The sequence below is a fragment of the Balearica regulorum genome, unplaced genomic scaffold (genome assembly GCF_011004875.1).
Source record: "Balearica regulorum gibbericeps isolate bBalReg1 unplaced genomic scaffold, bBalReg1.pri S39, whole genome shotgun sequence".
Lineage (NCBI taxonomy): Eukaryota > Metazoa > Chordata > Aves > Gruiformes > Gruidae > Balearica > Balearica regulorum.
Window position 1 is genome coordinate 36,364 of NW_022679030.1, and position 13,439 is coordinate 49,802.

General features: G+C 54.4%; 1 pseudogene; it reads left to right on the forward strand.

Moving 5' to 3' along the window:
* Positions 1–606: 606 nt before the first annotated feature.
* Positions 607–4,058, forward strand: LOC104642158 (HLA class II histocompatibility antigen, DM beta chain-like; annotated as a pseudogene).
* Positions 4,059–13,439: the final 9,381 nt, after the last annotated feature.

Consider the following 13,439-nt stretch of genomic DNA (forward strand, 5'->3'; position numbering starts at 1 on the left):
TGGCTTCTCCACTGTCTGATATTGGGGTTCAGCTGCATCACGCCCCCCAAAGAGCCATCCCAGAGGAGAGTGCCTCAGTTTCCCCACTGGGGAAGGCCGGGAGATGGCTGCAGCCATGACTTCTCCGCTGCCTAATATTGGGGTTGGGTTGGTTCATGCCTCATCCCCAAAGAGCCATTCCCCAGAGGCGTGCCTCAGTTTCCCCACTGCCAAAGGGTGGAAGGGCAGCAGCTGGCCACAGGGAGGACGTGGTGGTGGCTTCTCCGCTGTCTGATATTGGGGTGCAGCAGGATTGCGCTGCCCAGAGAGCCACACCCAAGAGGTGTGCCTCAGTTTCTCCACTGGGAAGGGACAGGCAGGATTCCCGCGGTGCCAAGCCCAGCCCTGGGGCACAGTCCCCTCGGGGCGAAGCCCTGCGCTGCCCATCGCCGGTGATGTGGGGTGCCGGGGCCAAATCCCTGGGGATAAGCCCTGAGGAGGAGCAGGAGGAGGAGGCGGAGGAGGAGGAGGAGGGAGCGGGCCGGTGGCGGAAACGAAGGTCGGGCACTGCAGGGAGAGGCCGGAGCTCATCCGCCATGCCGGACGCACCGGCACCCACCACCGCCCATGTGGGTGGTGGGGGTGCTGGGGCTGGTGCTGAGCTGCTGGGGGGCAGGTAGGATGTGGGGGGACAGCGGCGTGCAGCAGGTTTGGGGGGGTCCAACCCATGGGGACCCTGCCCACCCCCGTGTCCCCCTCGTAGATGCCTTCCTGGTGCACGTGGCCAGCTCCTGCCCGCTGGCAGCCAACGGCTCCATGCTGGATTTGAATTTGGCCCTCGTCTTCAACAAGAACCCGCTGGTCTGCTACGACCCCGAAGCCCGGCGCTTCGTCCCCTGCGACTGGGGGCTGCTCCGCCCCGTTGCCACCCAACTCGCCACCGTCCTCAACAATGGCACCGCCTGGGTGCAGCGCGCCGAAGCCCGGCGTCGGGCTTGTGACGACCTGGCCCCCTAATTCTGGTGATGCGGTGGAGTGAGCCCTGCGGCGCACGGGGGCTTTGCACGGGGGCATTGTGCACAGGGGCTTTGCATGGGGACGTGGCGTAGGGTGTGGGGTGGGGTGTTGCATGGGGATGTTGCACGCGGGTGTTGCATGGAGCATTGCATGGGGATGGTGCATCGCACGTTTCACGAGGACGTTGCATGGAGCATTGCATGGGGATGGTGAATCGCACGTTGCACAAGGACGTTGCACAGAGCATTGCACAGGGACATTGCATGAGGGCGTCGCATGGGTGGGGAGGGGGCTCACTGACCATCCCCCCTCCTTGCTCCAGCACCACCCCAAGCCCGCATCATCCCCTCCACGACGGGCAACGCCCGGGCGCCCGTCCTCCTCATCTACCACGTCTGGGGCTTCTACCCCCACCGAGGTGACCCGTCATCTGGCTGCACAACGGGGACATCTTGGGCCCCGGTGAGCACCTCCCCATCCCCAACGGTGATTGGACCTACCAGATGCAGGTCACCTTGATGGCGGCCCTGGTGGCTGGAAACACATTCACGTGCTCGGTGCAACATGCCTGCCTGGACCAGCCCCTACTGGAGCACTGGGGTGCATCGGGGGGGGACGAGACACCCACCAAGATGCTCGGGTCCTCGCCATGTCATTGCTCACCCCCACCGTGTCCCCACAGGTCTCGGCTTGTCCCCAGGGCTGACGGTGAAGATGGCCGTGGCCACAGTGCTGATGGTGTTGGGACTCAGCACCTTCATCGCCGGCCTCTACCAGTATCGGGCCAGGCCACCGGCACCGGGTGAGCAGCTGGGGGGGTACAGGGACGTAGACGATGGCTGAGGGGCGACAGGGACTGTGGTCTGCGGTGACACAGAGCCTCCTCACCCCCTCTACTCCCTCTTGCAGGTTACACTGCCCTCCCCGGAGACAACTCCCCTGCAGGTAACGGCACATCCAGCCCGTCCCTGCCCCATGTCCCCAAGGGGCATGTCACCCCTTCTGCTACCCCGTCTGCTCCCCAGGCAGCATCTGAGGACCCCCAGGACTGTGACCTCCTGGGCCGGATGGCCCCCCATGTCACCGTCACCCCAGGGGTGACGGCTACTCCTCTTCCCCTCCTCTCCCGCAGCAGAACTTCCAGAAGGAAAAGAGGGAGACACCCGCAAGCCTGGAAGAGGCGCAGAAGGTAGAGGGGAGAAGGAGGCCCGTCCTGACAGGCTCCGGGAGGGGGGTGCCAGTGCACCCAGCTAGCGCAGGCTGAGCCGGGCACAGGGCGAGGGACCGCTGGCCGGGGGCGGGTGTGCAGGCGGCTGATGGGCGCTGGGGCGTGGGAAGCTGGGGCAGCGCCACGGGCGAGGCGGGTCTACGTCTGTGCCAGGGAATCTGATGGTTCCCCATTCCTGCAGGCAGCAGAGGCTCCGGGGACCGATGGAGGAGCCGGCACAGATTCTGTGCAGAGCTCCACCAACATGGCAAAGAGCAAGGAGCTACTGCAGCATATGGTAGGTGTGGAGTGGCTCCCGGTCCGCGGGGGCCGGGGCTGCAGGCCCTGAGCCCCTGCTCTCCTTTCCGCATGCAGGAGGAGACGCATCGGGATGTGCGTGAAGCAACAGACAAGTTCAACAGCAAGGTCGGTGTCCTCTCCTCTGCACAAGTCCCAGGGCAGAGTCGGCTGGGGCTGAGAGCTTTGAAGGGACTTCTGGAGGTCATCTTGTCTTGTCCAAACCCCCGCCGCTCAAGGAGGGTCACCTCACGCCGGTCGCCCAGCGGCTCTGGGCAGGAGCGTGACCGGGGAGGACGTTTTCCCCAGACACTGGGGGCATCCACCACTTACTTCCCTATGCCTGGCCCTGCCAGTCGCCCAGTCTCCCAGTGCCCTGGGGCTGGAGGGGGGTGAGGGTGCCCAGGTCCCAGCCCAGCCGCCCGCACGATGCGCCCGTTGTTTTGCAGGGGGACAAGCACTATGCCCAGATGAAGGCCTGGCTGCAGGAGGACAAGCGCTACAATGAGGTAGTGCCAAAAGTGCTGGGGGAAAACGGGTGGGTGCCCACGGGCCCTGCGCGACTAGGGGGGGCTGGAGGAGGGCCGCGGCGGGCTCAGGGACTCAGACCCTTCCTTCTCCCAGGTGCTGCGCCAGGAAATAGGGCAGCTTGAAGAGGCAGTGGAGCAGGAAGAGATCTGGTGAGCTGGGCCCCTGCCCCACACGGCTGTCCGGTGGGGGGCCTCTGCGGCACCCGGAGCGATGGGGCTGCCAGTGCCGGTGCCAGGCAATGGGGTGGGGGGGGACGTGCAGCACGCACATGTGCAGCATGTGTGACAGGGGAGCCCAGTCCCTGCCTGGGGTGGGGTATGTTTGGAAGGGGACCCCCCGCGTGGCCGTGGAGGTCCTGTAACTCGTCCAACCAAGCCCTGTTGCCTGCAGGCAGCAGCAGAGGAAGAAGGAGGCAGAGGCGCCGCAGACTGTGCTGCCGGAGGTGGTGGAAGCACAGCTGGTAAGCGGGAGAGGGGTCCGTGGAGGTCAGAGCCATGCGTGGGCTGTAGTCCCGCGCAAGGCAAAGGGGCACCGCGCAACCCCAGCTGTCCCGACCGCGCGGCAGTGCCTGACAAGTGTCCTTGCTCTGTGTTGACCTGCAGGAGAGGGACCTGCTGGCAAGGAGACGTGGCTTCACGTATTGGCTGCAGTGAGTGTCCCCTCTGGGTCCCCTGGGGCCCGCTCCCGGGCAGCGGCTGCGATGGGCCGCACACCTGCTCCAGCCGCCGGGGCTCACAAGTCCAGGCTGCTGGGGAGCTGCTGGCCGGCTGTGGCCTTTGCCGCTGGCGAGTGCTCAGCGTCCGTTTACCCTGGGCCGGGGCGTTCTCCCAGGCTTGCGGAGTCTCCTGCCCCACCCTGCCCGAGGCAGCAACGCGAAACGGCTGGGGAGGCAGCCCCCGGGACTCCCAGGACAGCCCCCTCCATCCCATAGGCAAGATGGGCTGGCGATGCATCCACCCTGCCCTCTCTCCCATCCCTCTTCTGCCCCACAGGATACTCTGCCTGCTCCTGCTGGGCCTGCAGCTGGCCGTCGGCTTCACTCTGGCTGCTGCGGTGCTCTACGCCGCCTCCTACGACCCCGAGCTCTTCTACCGCCTGCTGCCGCATCTGCTGTGTGAGGAGACCTACACCCACCTGGCCTACGCCCTGGGAAAGATCCTCCCCGTGGCCAGTGAGGGGCTGCTGCCCTTTTGACAGCCCCCGCCAATAAAGCCTTTTCTGTCTCCACCTCCATCTGCTCGGGCGTCTTTGCTGGGGCGCAGGGAGAGGGTCCTGCCCCGCGTGCCGCTCCCCCCAGCCCCTCCAGGCCAGGCCCAGTCTCATCTGCAAGGCACCGGGCGCCGCCACACTGCCTGCCGCAAGCCAGGCCCCTGCGTGCCAGCCTCACCCGGCATCCCTCCCTCCCTCCTCCCTCCCTCTGTCCCCGCAGGATTGATGGCGCTGGATAGTCAGGTGGAACCCCTGGTCTCCTCAGGCCATGGTCGGGGTTTTACTCCCCCTTTTCGGCAGCCCTTTAGCAATGTGCAGGCCACCCCGTAAGCGTGGCTGAGACTGCTCGGGCTCCAGCAGCCAGGGACTCATTTACACTGAGGCAAACCGACACTGACAGCAAATGCTGTCACCCACAGACCCTCCAAGCCCCCTCCCTCCTCCCCACAGCTCCCCACTACCCCCATAGCCCCATCTTATGGCCCCGTACACCACAGCCCAACGGCCTCACAGCCCCACAGCCCCATAGCCCCACAACCCCTGCCCTTCTCCCTCCTCACAGCCCCATGGCCCCTGGCTCCTCCCTCCCCAGACCCCTATTCCTGGTGGCCCCACAGCCCCAGCAGGCCCCTCTCCCCATCCCCAGCGCTGCTGTCCCCACGGCCAGTTGCCATTTGCCCCCCATCCCACGGGGCCCGTTGTTCCCAGTTCCCTTTCTGTGTTCTTCCTCTGTGTCACCACTCCCTTTTGGGCAGGAAACAGCTCCCCCCCTCAGCCTCTCCCTTTTTTGTGGGAAATAGCTCTCTGCCATCTCCCCCTGCCCAGATTGCGGGGGTGGAAGCACTCCCTCCCATCACCCTTCCCCTGTAAATGCTCCCCCAGCCACATCTGACCCCGAGTGTGCCGTCCTGCCGGGTACCATGAGCGTTGGGCCTGGTCAGGGCCTGGGCCGGGGGAGTCTGGGGGGAGCAGGACCCTGGGGGAGGCAGGTACCAGGGGTACCTGAGCGGGGTTTGCGGGGGGGAACTGATGGGATCGAGAGGGTCTGGGGGGATGGGAACTGAGGGGTCCGGGTTGTCTGGAGAGAACTGAGATGATGGGGGGTGTCTGGGGAGATGTGGAGGCAATGGAGGGTGTTCAGCGGGGGAGTGAGGGAGTCTGAGAGGACCTCAAAAGTTTGGGGGTGTCTGAAGGGGGGAACTGAGGGGATCTGGGTCTTCTGAAGGGGAAACTGAGGGGATCAGGGGTATATAAGGGCATTTGAGTAGACTAAAGACATCTGAGCAGGAGAGCTGGGATGCCTGGAAGGGTAACGGAGGTGATCGGGCTGTCTGGGGGGAGCAGAGGCATCTTGGGGGTGGAGGTTTCTGGGGTGAACCAAGGTGATCGGGGGCACTGAGGGGTAACGGAGAGAATCAAGGGCATCCTGAGCAGGTCTGGGGTGTGTGAGGTAGCAAACAGGGTGTATGGGGAGCTGGGGGGGCAGGTGGGTGGAGGCTGTTACTGTTACTGAAAAAACGGAAATGAACTCCTAACGCTGATGTAGCATTAAAGAGCAGGCATTCTTTATTATGGCGACGGATGCACGGGGGATAACTCTGCCTATCGTGCATACCCTAAAACAGAAGTTCATCCTTTATATACCATAAGACATGAATAGTCATAGATTTTCTGAGAAATCTCCGCCTCTCTGCCTATCTACTACATTTACGTAACGCTGGCATTGCAAAACTACACTATGCATGCGTGGGGTCTCAGGTGGTCGCCGGTGGCCATTTGGGGACTTAGCCCCCCACTCCTTTGTCCCTTTTATGGTCACAAGTCTTTGAGGACAGTTTCTTCTCCTGGGATGTTTCCCAGCTCTGTTGTCCGGCCAAGCAGCTCTTCCTGATCAACCCTGTTTGGGCAATCCTGCCAGGAGGTTTCTGTTCTCAAGGTTAGGATATCTTCTCCATACACATTAATTACTCATAGGGCTTTTGAAATTTAAAGCTAATCATTGTTTGGTAAAAGAATTTCTCAACATGTATGTAAGGGGTTTGCATGGCAAGGTGTTGGTAGTGGGGGGGGGGGGCGGCGCTACAGGGGTGGCTTCTGTGAGAAGTTGCTAGAAGCTTCCCCCATGTCTGACAGAGCCAATGCCAGCCGGTTCCATCCAAGGCTGAGCCTATCAGTGATGGTGGTAGCACCTCTGGGATAAGATATTTATGAAGGGGAAAAAAAAAAAACCCAAACAACTAGTGGGAGCTTTTGCAGCCAGAGAGAGGAGTGAGAAGATGTGAGAAGGTGTTTTAAGATCTGGATTTACTTATCATTGCTTTACTCTGTTTTGCTTGGTAATAAATTAGATGACTTTTTTCCTCTAAGTTGAGTCTGTTTTGCCCATGATGGTAATTGGTGAACGATCTCTCCCTGTCCTTCTCTCGACCCACCGCCTTTCATTATATTTCTCTCCCCTGTCCAGTTGAGAAGGGGGTGATGGAGCAGCTTTGGGGGCACCTGTCCTCCAGCCTGGGTCGACCCACCACAGTGACTAATTTGACGGGGGCTCATCAGAAGTCATCCTTGTTTCAATTTGCAGAGCTGAGCTTCTGTAAAAAGGATTCTCTTGCCCATGGTTTCCTTTGAAGAGGCATCTGGTGTTCAGCTGATAGAGAAATCAGAAACCTTTAACTAGAATCCATGATTTTATTTTTTCCTTCTTTTTGGGTTGATGGTAGTGGATCATTTATCAGCTAGATAGGTCAAGCTTGAAGTGCAGGAGAGTGTGTTTAGGAACATGGTGGAAACTTGAGTGCGATAATGGAGCTGTGGTTTAATTTAGAGATGTGTCATTCCTGCACTTCATTTTTAACTAGAGTCTTAGTAACTAGTTTTAACAACTCTATTTGGATGTTACATTATGTCCTTTATCTGTTGTGGTTGCTTTAGCCATTAACTCCATCAAACATAACCATAGTTCTGGAATTTCGGACATTTTCTTCTATTCTCTTACCATCAAATAGCTCTATGCAACTATGCTTTAGTTTTGCAATGGACAATATTTTTTGTCGGCATATTTCCAGTAACTCCTAGAAGTGCAACCGTGGTGTTTAGTTTGCTTGGTGTTTGCGTTTTGGATTTGGTGTTTTTGGTTTTTTTTTTAGTGTACACCATTTCATCAAAGTTTGAATGGATTTCATTGGCATAAGTCAGAAGACAAGAATGAGGTTGCAGAGAATCCCGACCCTCTGCGAGTATCACTTGCTTGTTGATATCTTTCCAATTTTTGAAATGGTCATGATCAAATGATGTATAAATATTTAGCCATGTAAATATTGATTGTACAGGATGCTGGGTAGTGTTTGAGTAAGTGCATATGGAAAGAAATTTTGTGCCCAAGAAGGAAATTTCTAGAGCCCTGTGGCAGCAGGCAGGAACTGTGTTGTGTGCTGCAAGATACCCTTACCCATTGAAGAAAAACATCAGGATACAAGCTCATGGCACTGCTAAACCATGCGTTTTGGAAGTAGCTCACTGATGATCAATAATTAGAAATGCATATGAGCTAGTCTTACTTTTTCATGGATGTTAAACAGCCCGTGGTAGGCTGCACCTAAGCAGTGCGTGGTTGGTATGTGTGCCAATGGCAAAATAATTGGTACTGGACTTAGGTCTAACATAAATGCAAGGCATTTGACACTGTCCCACATGACATCCTTGTGTCTAAATTGGAGAGACACGAATTCGATGGATGGACCACTCGCTGGATAAGGAATTGGCTGGATGGTATCACTGAAAGAGTTGTGGTCAACGGCTGGGATGGATCTGATATCTCGTCTCATTGCACGAGTGAATCTGCTAACGTAGTTTCAAAAATCTTAGCCATCTTAGATTTTAATTAAACAGCAATTTTAGATCTCTGCAGAGTTGAACAGGCTATGACTTGCCTTTACTACAGCATTTTCAAATTGTCTTTTAAAACCTGCCTTAGCCATACTTTCAAAATTTCACAGAACCTAAAGTCGGTTCCTCTCCTAAATGAACAAAGAACAAAACAACAAACCTGAAAATTGTCACATGGCTGTGGCAGTGCATTGAGCTGCGTACCACTACGCTGAGTCAGCTCATTTGGCACTGTCGCGTAAAGGGTAGAGTCTGATGTGTGGCTGCGGGAGGCCCCCCATTTAAGTCCCCAGGTTCAGAAAGGACCCCCTTGCTTTCTAGACTCCTTCTCAGAGAGGAGCCTAGGTGCAGTTAGGTCCAGTCTTAGTCCCAGACTTGGTCAACGGTCCATGTCCAAAGGATTATATATAGCCACATATGCGAGGCAATGTTTGCCTGTCAGAGCCCCCAAAGGACTTTCACTGATGCAATTTCACAAAGATGAAACTAATAGAAAGTTTGTTAAAGTGACAGATATAAAATGAGTTCAGAATTGCCGTTGATAAATGCACTTACTGCAAAAGCGCTAATATATGATTACAATTATAATGCTAGCAAAAATACAATCCCGGGTATTCTCACCGAAAAGCTGAAGGCACAATGCTTACCAAGAAGGCATCCCTATCTCAGGTGGAGGAGAAGGAGCATAGCCCATTGACCACCTCTTCGGGGTCTGCAATTTCTTCTCTCCCCCCATGGAGGTAACTTCCTCAATTTCCTTTATACCCCAGCCGTAGCTGTCCCCTCCCTGGGGTGACGTTTAACATGATTTGGATGGAGAGTCATATATGTTTAGCATGTACTCCTTTTAGCTCATTACCATATCTGATGGACGTATGTCTGCGTGGGTTCAAACCCACGCGGTTTGAAGGTCCTGAGTAGGTTCACTGAACTGTCTTAAACCAAAACTAGGATTTTGAATTATTTTATTTCAATATTAAAAATCATTATTAATGCATATTCAAGTATCATTCACCCTATTTTAAAGAGTCTGCTGTAAAATGGATGGTCTCAAAATGAGTCTTTGGAGACCCGAGATGGGGCTTGGACCCTAAAAATGACAAGCTCGATTTGACAAATGAAATTTTGGACCTTAAAAATTAGGCCTTGGACTCTAGAAATGGGGCTTTGGACCTTCAAAGTCAGACTTTGGGCCTTACAAATGACACTCTGGGCACTGAAGATGAGTCTTTGGACCTTAAAAGTATAAATCTTGGAACTTATAAATGAGGGTTTGGACCTTAACAATGAGGGTTTGGACCCTAACAATGAAACAGTGGGTCCTGAAAAAATGCTATGTGTACTAAAAGACAGGCTTGGACCCTAAAAATGAGGATTTTGGCCCTACCAATGGGGCTTTGGGCCCTAGAAATGATGGGCTAGATGCTAAAAATGAGGCTTTGGACCCTGAAAAAGAGGGGAACCTATTGGTGCCTCTAAGGATGCAAGACATGAAGCTTTGGTCCCTAATACAGGGCTTTGGGCACTACAGTTGAGGCTTAGAGCTGTAAAAGAGGGTTTGGACCATAGAAATGAGAGTTTATGACCTGGAAGCTGAAGGCTGGGGCCTTCAACATGGATCTTTGGGCCCTTAAAATGGGGGTTTGGAAACGAAACCGGTGTTTTGAAGCCTGAAATTGTGCTTTAAAATAACTCTCTGGTACCAAAACTAAGGCTTTGCACCCTAAAAAGGAGTCCTTCGATGCTCCGAATGAGTCTTTGGACAATAGGAAATATAGACTTTAATCCTTAAATGAGCAGTTTGGATCCTTTATTCAGGCTTTGTACCCTCAAGATTCATATTCTGTCAAAATGAGGCTTTGTCCTTCAAAATTTGAGACTGGATCCTAAAAATTTAGCTCTGGTTTCTTGAAATAGTGCTTTGGTCCCTATTAATGAGGCTTTGGAAAATAAAAATAAGGGGTTTTTTTCCAAGATTCGGCCTTTGGACCCTATAAATCAGCCTTTGGGCTCTTTCAGTGAAGCTTTGGACCTTCAAAATCAGGCTTTGGTTCTTTGAAATAATTTTCTGGGCCCTTAAAATGAGTCTTTGAATCTTAAAAGTGGGCCTTGGAGGTTATAAATGAGGTCTTGTGCTCTAAAAACGTTGGTGTGGTCTTTAATAATTCGTATTTGGACTCCTCAAAGTTGGCTTTGATGAATTAAAGCCTATGCTTTTTGCCCTACTATTGAGTCTTGCATTATAAAGTAAGGGTTTGCACCTTAAAAACTCAGGGTTGGATCTTAAAAATCAGGGGTTTGACCTTGTAAATGGTGGTGTAGGCTCTACATTTTTTCTTTTGGGCCTTTAAATAGTTTTTTTTTTATTATTAAGATTTAGGTTTCAACTCCAAGAATGAGATTTTTTAATCTAAAGATGAGGGTTGGGACTTCAAAAATTAGGAGCTGGATGTTAAAAAGGAGGGCTTTTTTACCAAAAGCATGCGCAGATCTTGTAGCCAGAGGGGCAAGACTTTGGTGGTGTTTATATCTCAGGTGAGCATGTCCTTGAGCAGCCTGATGGGACCTGCTCTGAGCATGGGATTGGGCTGGAGACCTCACGATGTCCCCTCTGACCAAAATTATCCCATGATTTTAGAATTTCCCTCTGTAGAAAGACCCAATTTGACAAGCTCAGCTGGACAGGGTGACACTACAGATTCCCCGAGGAGACGCATCTCCCCTCAACACTGAGCTCCCGGTTCTGGGTAGATCTCTCAATTTTGGCTCTTCAACAAGATCTTCCAATTCCCAGCCGGGCACCCTCGACTGCCCAGCTAGTCCCTGAGCATGACTTTATATGGTATGGATATCCCTTTCATCAGTTAGGGTCAGCTGTCCCAGCTGTGTCACCTCCCAACTTCTTGTGGACCCTAAACTATTCACTGGCAGGGCAGCGTGAGGAGCAGAAAAGGCCTTAGTGCTGTGAAAGCACTGCTCAGCGGTAACTAAACCATCAGTGTGTTATCAGCACTCTTTTCAGAACTAATCCAAAACACAGCCCCATACAAGCTACTATGAAGAAATTTAACTCTATCCCAGACAAAACCAGTACAGGTGGTCAGCTCTGGTTTTCCATCACCCCTTAGGCCCATCACCCTTGGGGTAGTTAAACGTGGGGATCAATCAACCATGGGTTGGTAAAGCCCAGCATCCAGTCTGCAGAGGGGCCCATCACCCTTGGGGTAGTTAAAGGTGGGGATCAATCAACCATGGGTTGGTAAAGCCCAGCATCCAGTCTGCAGAGGGGCCCATCACCATTGGTGTGTTTAACAGTGTTGGACCATGATGTCTTTGGCCCATGACCCTGAGGGTGCTTAACCCTGGGACCCCATAACCCCTTGGATCCATCACCTTTGGGGTGATTAACCATGGGGGTCCATCACCCCTTGGGCCAGTCAGCCTTTGGGGTGGCTAACCCCAGGTGCCCATCACTCCTTGGGCCCATCAGTCTTGGGGTACTTAACTCTGGGTTCCCATCAAACTTGGGGTAGATAACCCTGGGACTCCATCACTCCAGGGGCCCGTCACCCTTGGGGTGGTTAAAGCACATCAAACATTAGGCCCAACACTGTTGGGGTGGTTAACACTGGGGGCCCATCACCACAAGGGCCCATCACATTTGGAGTGGTTAATGCTGGGGGCCCGTCAACCCTTGGGTCTATCACCCTTGGGGTGCTTAACCCTGGGGCCCTTTGTGCCTTAGGGCCATAACCTTTGGGGTGGTTAACCTTGTGGGTCCATCACCCCTTTGGCCAATCACCCTTAGAGCTATCAACATTGAGGAGGGGGGCCATCACATGGGGTGTGCTTAACTCTGGCAGCCCAATACCTTACAGCTCAATCACCCTTGGGGGATAAGCACGGTGGGACATCTCCTCCTGGACCAATCTATTTTGGGGTGATTAATGCTGGGGACCCATCAACCCAGGGGCCCATCACCCTTGCGGTGGGCTGGGGACCCGTCACCCCTTGGGCCAGTTATCCTTGGTGACTTAACCCTGGGTGGCCATCACTTATTGGGCCTATCACCCTTAGGACGGTTCAACACTTGGAGGCCCATCACCTCTTGGGCCCATCACTTTTGGGGTGATTAACCCTGGGGGGCCCATCAGCCTGGGAACTCATCGCACTTGGGGTGGTGAAACCTGGGTTCCCATCACCTCTTGAGGTGGCTAACCATGGGGGCCCACCAACCCTTGGGCTAATCACCTTTTAGGTTGTTAACCCTGGAGTCCCACTGCCCTGGGGTCCATCACCTCTGGTGGGGTTCACCTCAGGGGATATCACCCTTGGGGTTGATAACCCTAGGGACCCAACACCATTTCAGCCTATCACTTTTGGGGTGGTTAACCCTATGGGGCCATCACCTCAGCGGCACATTACCTGTGGGTTGATTAATACTGAGGGCTTACCAGGCCTAGGGCCCATTATTCTCTCAGTGGTTAACCCTTGTGACCATCACCCTTGGGGTGGTTAACCCTGGGGTCTGTCATTCTTGTTGTCATTAGACTTGGGGACCCCTCAGTGCATGGACCTATCACCACTGGGCTAGTTAACCCTCGAGTTCCCATCACCTCTTTAGCCCCATCACCCTTAAGGTGGTAAACCCCAGGTGGCCATCACCCCAAGGGCCCATACCCCTTGGAGTGGTTAACCCTGGGACCCATCATCCCTTGGGCCCATCACCCTTGGGGTGGTTAACTCCTGGGCCCCATCAGCCAAGGCACTCATCAACCTTGGGCTGGTTTACTATTGGGCACAGCACACATAGTTTTCTTAACCTTGGATGCCCATCACTGTGGGGGCCTATTGCCCAAGGGGTGGTGAAACTTGCTTTCCAATCACCTCTTGGGCCTATCACCCTTTGGATTGTCAACCCCCACCAACCGCAGGGGCACATCACCCTTGGAGTTGTTAACCCTGGGCGCCCATTGTACCTTTGGCCCACCAACCTCGGAGTGGTTAACCTTGGGGCCCCATCACCCCTTGAGCCCATCACCCTCAAGGTGGTTAAACCCCAGGACCAACCACCCTTTGAAGTGGTTAACACTGGTGCACGTCACCCTTGGGGTGTTTAACTCTGGGTTCCCATCAATCCTTGGGCCCTTCGCCCTTGGAGTGGTTAAACTTGGGATCCATCAGCCTTACGGTGGTTAACCCTGGAGGCCCATCACCCTTGGCGGGGTTAACCTTGGAGGTGGTTAATCCTGGAGGCCTATCATCCTTGGGGTGGTTAAAGCCAAGGCCCAACACCCTTTGGGTGCACCACCCT